This window comes from Manacus candei, unplaced genomic scaffold (assembly GCF_025592945.1).
Source record: "Manacus candei isolate 608988 ecotype Guabito, Panama unplaced genomic scaffold, ASM2559294v1 h1tg000050l, whole genome shotgun sequence".
Classification (NCBI taxonomy): Eukaryota; Metazoa; Chordata; class Aves; order Passeriformes; family Pipridae; genus Manacus; species Manacus candei.
In genome coordinates, this window is record NW_026138098.1 from 26,355,697 (window position 1) to 26,365,003 (window position 9,307).

A 9,307-nucleotide genomic window follows, 5' to 3' on the forward strand; every position below is an offset into this window, starting at 1 on the left:
AAAAAAGAGCTGTGATTGTAGAAGAAGGTAGTATGTGCCCTGAGATGGGTGTTCATCACCAGTATTTATTCTTTCATATCACCTTTCACCTTCTCAGGATGGGAGTATGGGACCTCCTGCAACCCCTGCACAAGACCATAAGCAATTCAGCTCTTCCATTCTGGAGGGTTTTTATGACTTTTTGAATGAATATCAATTCCAGTCAGAGTAATTTATTGATGTGCATTCTATGTAACTCATTCCACAGTTACTTCAGCATTAGAGAAATCCTCTGCTGTATCTCCCATTTGCCTTCCCTTCCACTCCCTAAGAAGTCTTTCCAGGTTCTTCCATTACAAATATCAAAGAAAATAATTAATTTTGCTTCTCTCCCATATGTTTGTCTTCTTTGTATCTGTTTGACCTCAAATTCTCTATTCTAACATATCCCTGAATCACAGAATATTTGAGGTTGGACAGTCTCAAGTCCAACCCTCTGCTTAAAGCAGGACCAACTTGAACAGGTTGCTCATGGCCATGTCATGAAGTAACATGTGCTAGGGCTTTATACATGAATGGCAACTTTTAATTTGCTTCTTAGGAAATAATTAAAGCTATACTGGGAGCTAAATTCTGATTTAATTAAAATCAGCTGTACACTGGTATTAATTTCATTGGGTGCATTTGTTCCTTAGACCTGGAACATGAAGTAGAAGTGAATACAACTTAATTTTCTGTTTATTCACTTAATAAAAGTCCTAGCTGTTCATGTCTCAACACTAAGATAACGATAAATTAAAAAGTCTGTTTCCTAATCAGTCTTCATAAATAAGCACTGTCGTACCAGAAATAGTGAAAAAAATAGCAAGATTAGTTAAAGTTTAAAGTTTTCCATTCACTGATTGGTTTCTATTGCTTCATTTAAACAGCATTAAACCATATTGGTATATAACTAGTTCTGCCCTTAGTCTTTGGCAGTATTCCTCTTTAAGTTATAAGCTCTACAGAGCAATGCAAAACCATTTGTTTGTGTTACATCCTTATGTGAAGACCTATTACAAGAGAATCACAAATTCTGTGTTCTTCATAATTGATGAGAGGGTAGAAGAATAGAGCCCTGTTCCATATTCACCTCACACAGCTAAAAGTTCTTCAGTTTGCAAATGTAGCAATGTACAACCTACAGATTTAGGAGTTTGCTTATAATCTATTATAGTAAATTTAATGAATTAACCCATTCGTTATTAAAGTTATACCTCAGACAGGTATGGAAAAGTCTTCAATTAGAAATGGTCTCCCTCTAACCCTACAAAAAGCCATCTATATATTTTCACTGGATGTTTTCCCCAGTTGCTATGGTCAGTTGTTTGGCTAGGGAAAGATTATCATCTGAAATGTAACAAAGCATAACACTTAATTTCACTCACGTGGGGTCTGACCACACATCAGATACACACAGCCACAGTTCCTTAGGACTCCTTGTTGTTAGTGACAGGTCTGATCACCTGCCCAGACTAAACCCTATTTCAGCCATAGATGTGTATCTCAAAAACGATTTGGCTACGGAACTTCGGCTGTCTTCCATCAGCTTGGGATCTGTACAATCTTCTGCTTTCCCATGTCTTGTGACATAATTATTGTATATATGTAAACCATTAGGATTTCCTCAGTACCTTAGGAGACAGACAGATGCATTTAAACAGCTATTACCCAAGAGCTTTTGCCGCAGTGTTTCACAGATGTTTACAGTACAGGTGGTCTTTGGACTTTGAAACAAATATTGACTCTAGTACATGAAGTCAGGTTTCAGAAACCTACCTGCAAGAAGTGTTCTGGAATTTGTAAATTCTGGCTTCCTGACAAGGAACATAAGGTTAAATTCAGGCATTTCGGACTTTTTCTAGATATAATGCCAGAAGATCCTTTTCTTTCATGTGGTATAGGACTGTAGTTACTCCTCTGGACCAAAAATCGTCTTCCCTATGTGCACAATCTGTGTGAACAATAACCAATATTTGCAGATGTACCTCTTTCATGCTTGCAATGAAAATATTTACATACTTGAACTGTTTGATACAGGCAAACACATCTACTTAAACACTCAGTACTAATCTACTAAATAATAAAAAGGAGAATTTTACATGCATTTTGCATGACTGAAAATGACTGCACAATGTTGTGATCTCCAGAATTAGGCTTGTATGGTTATCTGGATGAAAAGATACAACATGCATCCAGCAACCAATTTAGTCATGATTCCTATCCATAGGTTATTCACAGCCTTTTCAGAAATTCTGCCACTGTCATTGCTACAGAGCTCAAATGCACTACTGGTGCTCTGAGGTCTGCAGGAAACTCTCAATCATCTGATTGGTCACATCTTTCAGAAATCCTCCAACCTGACCTTGTTACCACAGTTGACTTAGACAAGGAATTGACACTCAGGTAGCAATTCCACATACTTCATCTGGGCAAATATATGAGCAAACAGCAAACATCATTATCTTTCATCTGTGTCTGAAAGATTTCACTGCAGCTAGTCACTTAGCAGTCTCAGATAAACAAGTCTGACATAAAACATAGCCAAAAATATTCTTAGATATCTGTCTAAATGGGGGACATTAGATAATGGATGAAGGACATGCAGCATAAACCAACACAAGTATAATAAATGGTACTATACAAAAATTCATACAGCAACCAGAACACACCAGCATTTTTAGACTCCCATTCATAGATGAAATATGGAATAGAAAATGGATCTCACCAAATGATCTTCAGGCTTATAGACACAGTTGCCATCTCACAGCTTCATTATGATACTCTTCTCTTTTTTTCCCCCCAAGTCCTTTGCCTTGAAACAAACTAAAAAGCTCAGCACTTGTGAAGTGTAATGATCTTGCTTCGACCCTTAGCAAGAAGAACAGTTTTAGCAATGAGAAATGTCAGGACCAAGGATGTCACACCTTACCTGTTGCACTGAAACATGTAAAAGTGATACAAACTAACAAAAAAAAACCCTCAAAAACAAACAGTGGAAAAAAACCCCAAACAAATAAACAAACAAAGCCAACAAAAAACGAAAACAAACAAACCCTCCTGAATATGACCTAGTACCAGTGAATTATGACTATAAATTTCAAAATTTTGTTCTTAAAGTTTAAGAGCACTAATTTTTTTTTCATTTTTGCAATGCAGAGTATTCAAGTTACACAGAAATCACAGTACTCTAGAGAATGAACCAGCAACACTAGATCATGTCAAGGAAGCAAACCCAGTTTTAGTCCTTTAAGAGGAAACTGAAGCCTGCAGCTCCCTCTACTAGGCAGGCAAAGAGAAGGCCAGAACTATTAACTATTCTCTTTACCATCTTAAACCCCACCCTACATAGGTATACAGGCTACCCACAGGTAGCACATAGCAAAACACGTGCAAGAGCTGCTCTTAAGGTTTATCTTTCTTCTACTACTTCAATATTTTCTCACCCATTTTTGGTTCTTTTTCTTTTTTCCCCTCTTCCAGGTTTTCCAACTAATCAATTTGAGGAGCACCTTAGTTTCCTACATTCATATCAATCATCAGGTCTGTTTCTAGGCAGAAGATTCTTTCCTGTTTCTGAGGTTGACAGCTTACAGGTTTCCTGCTACTGCTGCTTTCTTATGTCCACAATCCATGTTGCTTGTAATTAAACACCAGTGTTGCCTTTGGCCTCTCAACGGTTTGATAAGAAGTCAGTCAGAAAACAGAGAACAGAGTAGACCTGTCAGAACCAAAAATCTATCAACTATTCCTACCAACTCTAAGAAAAAAGCATTTGACTCACAGATATTAGAAGGTTTGGACAGTGAAGTGAAAGATCCCATTTTCTGCTTTTGAAAATTAGTATATTGAAATTGGCACCTAGAACACATTAGCTCCTCTAAGACAACCTCTTTTCTGTATCTTCAGAAATCTTGGCTAATGAGAAAAGTAATGGAAAGTTTATGATGCAATTTAAATTCTTCCCAAATGCTACCAGTGGTTTAGCATCCCAACAGAAACAGTCAGAGAACTGAGGTTTTGGGTAATCAGTTCTATTTTGTTAGCTCTCCATCTCTTTTTTTAAAAGGCTAGATGGTTCTTTGATTTAAGGAAGGGTGAAGAATGTCGGTGTATTGCTGTCAGCTACATGGGCTTACCACACATACAACTGGAAACTTTCTTGCAGTCACAAAATAGTGAGAGAGTTGTAGCTGCTGGAAAGACATTTCAAGAAACTGCACCAAAAAAAAAAAAAAAAAAGAAACCTGCATTTACAGTACTCTGTGTCAAGAGACAGGACAAATACATAGAAATATATAGATCTGGCTGTATTGTCCTGATTTTTTGTGCCAAGCAAAGCCTGGGCAAATTCTAAGACAGGTCTGCATCTCATAACTATGCTGCGTTTCCAAGTGATGGCTTAAAAAAAAGCTAGAAAAGTCACATGGGAGTAAGGGGAAAATGTGCATGAGTTAACAATGGTCTATATCTGAGCAGTGGCAAAAATATTTATCCTAAAGATATTAAGAGATCAGTGTCTATAAAAACATGATCTTTTGAGATAAGAGAATAGTTGGTGTCTCAGTATAGCGTTCTAGCATATGATCGGTGACAGTTCTTGTACAGTTCAAACCTGACTGAATAGGTTTCAAATACAAGTAAATGTAATAAAACTTAACCCAAGTTCAAATGAGAAAAAAAATAGTGGTGCATTTTTACTATAGGCTCCACTTAGATACATGTGCCCACTGAAAAAAATGTTGAAGAACAGCTGTCTCAGAACTTCACCCCAGTCCCAGCCCTAGAAATTTTCAGCTGCCAGGGCCTCAGGGTAACTTTTCAGTGCAGCTAAGCTTACAATGAAACAAACAACAGATCCTGTTTCCAGGATTACAATTATCGGCTAAATAAATAGCATTTTTTAAACTTATCTACTAAACACATCAGTGGCAAAACCACAATTGCTTAAGATAATAATGAACCAAATACAGGTGTGTCCACACGCAGCCAGTCATTTCTGGAAGAAAGTACATCCAAGAGGTGGAGTAGAAATTAAGTAGAATGATTGGAGAAACCCAACACACTCCCAGGAATGTGACTTGAACCTGAGCAAAAGGGAGCTGCAGTGCCCCTTTGCTGGAATTGGAGTGATACATTATATGAATGTTTCTTCTCTCCAATCCTCCCTACAGTAATTCATCTCTATTTCTGCAGTGTCTTCCCTGCATGTAATTTGAGTCAATCAATTATCTCATGTTTTACTATTAAGTATATTAAAAGTTTAATAACTAGGAGACGGCTTCTCAAAGGTAGAACTCATGTTCATGTTAGCTGAGAGCTCAATCCTCTTATAATTTCAACCACAGCTTTTTCATTAACTTCAATGAGAAGACTGGAGTCCTTGGAAGACTAGTTCCTCAGTACAGCAAAAATGGTTTACCTCAATTTTATTTTTTTTAAAACAAAACAACAACAACAATCAGCTTTACAATAGAGCTGAAAATATGATTCAGTTCATTACAAAAAACAGACTAACCAAAATACTGATCAAGTTTAAACACATTTCATCCTCCTCCCACAGGAAAAGCCAATTTTTTTATCTGGAATCTGCTAGACAATGTCTAAATTATAGAGGAACCACTGAATAAAATAATGTCTTTTGTCCAAAAACCAATTTGCTCAACTCAAACACCAATGGGTTCTTGCATGAAACTAAAGTCACATTTTTCACACTTACTTTCCCAAGATTGTGGAAAAAAAAAAACAACCAAAACTTTTATGATAGCAACTTCTGTTGAGATCCATTAATGACTACATGCAGGAAGTAGCAGAATCTCCTTGGAGAGTTCATTAAAAGATTCCTAACCTTTTAAATACTCCTTAGAGAGGCTAAGATCATCCAGATAACTTTGGTATGATATGCCTAAATATCAATTTATTTTTCCTAAATCAATCACAAGCTTCACAGAATCATTTAAAGTACATTGAAATTTTAAATTACACCAGATGCAAACTAATGGGGAAAATCTGGATATTTAGTGAGGTATATATTTCTTATCAGTACAGAGACATCAATACAGCCTTTGTGACAGATAAGTCAAGTAAGATTAATCAACAAGAAGCAAATGGTAACTTCTCTGCTTAGTACATTACTTGACTGTACGCCTTGGATTTGCTTTCAGGTGATAATACAAATATGCTTGGTATTAATAATAAAATCATTTTAATTTCTGGACATTGATTCTGGATGACCTAAAGATAAAATGGAGGCACTCAGTATCTTCACAAAGGCCCTAATGAACATAGTTTTCCATGATGTAATACCTTCTAATTTATTTCAAATCCAAAATAGCATAGATTACAAAAAGTCTGATCTCTGATCTAAGTTAAACACTGATTTTGGTTCATTAGAATGATTCTATGAGGTGCAGATTAACAGGGAAGACCCACAGCATTTAAGTTATATATACACATCTGAGAACTCTCAAATTCTGGCAATGAGTCTTCTGCTTAACTTCTTAAAAAGTTTGCTACACTGTGACAGCTCAATTAAATGGCACTGTCCTCTACCTGGCCTTTATCCCTTTCACTATTAGACCAATAAATTTTGGTCTATATGCACGTTTATATAAATGTTTATAATAGTATAACTTCTTCCATTATATTAGTTATAACAAATACACAAGTATAAAGTACAATGACTGCATGAAGGATTATAATGATAATGCCAGAAAACAAACAAAAGTTTTAGAAACCCCCCCAAAAACAAACAAAAATCCACCAAAACAAAACAAAAGCCAAAAAAAAAAAAAACACCAAAAAAAAAAAAAAACCACAAACAAAAAACCAAACCAAACAACAAAACCCTCCACAACAAAACAACAACAAAAACCTGAAACCACCAAAAACCCCATCACAAATACAAAACCAAAAAAGCAAACAAGTGTACTGGTAAGATATTTTAAAAAGTACATCAGTCCTTATCAGCAAGCAACAGGTTTAGTCTCTCTTTTCTGGCTCTAGTCAATAGACAACACTGTTCTTTTTCTAACCTAAGTACAGGAAAAACTCCACAAAATAGAAGTAAAGCATTTAATAGTTGACTTCAAATGTGAGTAAACTGTATTAGCAAAGTTCAGAGGAACTCTTATTTTACGTTTAAACCAGACCAATTCACCTTTCTCCCATTCCCATTAGCAAATTATTGTATAAGGTTTTTGCTTACAAAAAGATAAGTTAGTTCCTTTAGACTATGAAAAACATCCATCACAAGAAAGGGGACTGCAAACTTAATAAAGCCTATTAACAGATAACATTAATATGTGCTTGCTGCAACATGCATTTCTCCTTTCTTACATTGCAGAGCTGAGTTACCATGTTTGTGAGCAGACTGATAGTTAATCTGAATCATTTTGTCCTATTCTGGGCTTCATATTTGTTTTCATCCTTATGCTTCAGTATTGTTGGAATGAGAACAGCTGTGAATGGGCACACTACTATCAGCACTTTCTGTGAGGGATCTGCACATGGTCTGATAGCAGCTTGAATAAGACTGCTCTTATCCTGAAGAAAGGAAAAATGACAATTTCATAAATCTTCTTTCAGTATTTAACACCTTATTTTCAGTGACAATTTCTACATTCTGCCTCTGAATACCATCTTCTTCATTCCACAAAAATGTATTCAAAGGAAGTGTAAGCTAGAGAAGTTGTTACATTAGGTAATTGCCTTTTTCTTATTCAATATACAACTTTAGATTTTATAGAGGTAAAACTCTATTAATACCTGTGAAATCACATTATGTGCAGTAACTAGAATAGTTATCTTCTCACCTGTTCTCGTCCTGTTCCAGGCTCTAGCTTGCTATTCTCCAAAGAAGGTGAAAGTTTAGAACGAGAAGGCAAAAATTATTTTAAGCTGCCTTAATTTCTCCTTCAGGTTTAGACACCCAAGCAGAAGTCATCTTTGTCATGAACTAAAATTCCAAGTTACCTACAGGCTGGTTTGCACCTCAAGAAAGCACTGAGCCAAGAACTGTTCACCCTCTTGTCCCATATCCAACAAAAAAATTCCTATAAAGCTGTAGAAGGTGCATAATGAACTACATCTACACACATAAAATCTTGAAGAAACAGGAATTTCTACATATAACATTTGAACAATACCTTCTGTACATAACAGCAAAGGAACAATTTTATTTTGACCCTTTGACCCTAAGCCATTTTCTCATAGAGTTTCCATCCAAAAATTCAATTCCTATTTTTAGAGAAAAATGGGGAATATGTCCTGCAGGATTATAAAAAAAAAAGCCAGTTAAAAATAAACTGAAACAAAATGACAAACACTTGCTGCAGTTTTCATGGGCTCTAACTGACAGAGCCCCCAGTGTGCTTATTTAGGATGCACTCTAGTGGACACACATATAACAGAATCAAACAAAGATACAAAAAACTATGAAAAGAGATTAAAAAGCAAAGGCCACGTGTTATTACAGTTACTTCGTAGCATGTTCTAAAACACTGTCTTGAATTTGAAGGCTGTCTGAAGGCTGAAATTTTTGTAGTCAACATGATTGGACATAAAATGTAAATGGGCGTGAGTTACTTATCAAATTTTAAAACTTTTACTCCAAAGAACAAGATTCAGTTATACTTACTGGTTCATCAGAGAACTCCATCTATTTATCCAATTACTCCATTCCTCTGAAATTGGCACAGGAAGCTGTTGTGCTTACAATGTTAACAGGTGTAATTAGAACTGCAGTATCTTAAAGTATGTCCTTAAAATTATATTTTTTAGTAACAGTTAAAATAGTACTATCATAAACTGTGACAAAATCAGTTTACTGCAATGTCAACCATAAGGGCATATTCATGCCACCAAAAAGGTTCTTGACTATCATAGAAATTGCAAACCTATACCAATGTAGATTAAATGTACATAGAAAGCCTGACCACCTCGTCACAAAAGTAGTTCCATTTTTCATTACTTCAAAGGTTACATAAACATTTCTAGGTATTTATACCTGGTAGAGTGACATTTTTCTCTTTTGATTTTAAGGGTATTCATGTAAGATATGCTAGTGAAAAGCACTCAAAAAGCAATGAAGCAATAAAAAAGGGCACAGGAAATTTTAAAAAACGTATACTTTATTTTCAGGGGAAAAATAATATACTACTATACTAAAAATCATTAGTGCTTACATTTTTAAAAATTGATAGTATTATGCTTAGTAGGAGCTACATGAACAAATGTTATGCAGAGTAAAAAAATATTTATTATGCAATTGACCTTTGCCTGTGTAGGC

The 9,307-nt window shown here is 35.4% G+C and overlaps 1 long non-coding RNA gene across 1 annotated transcript; it reads right to left on the reverse strand.

Annotated features, from left to right (window-relative positions):
* LOC127477111 (uncharacterized) lies at positions 1 to 3,810 on the reverse strand. The gene is made up of 3 exons (XR_007906842.1): positions 3,531 to 3,810; positions 2,747 to 2,889; positions 1 to 1,972 (listed from the first exon to the last, which is right to left on the reverse strand). It is a non-coding gene; the product is annotated as an uncharacterized LOC127477111 (long non-coding RNA).
* Positions 3,811 to 9,307: the final 5,497 nt, after the last annotated feature.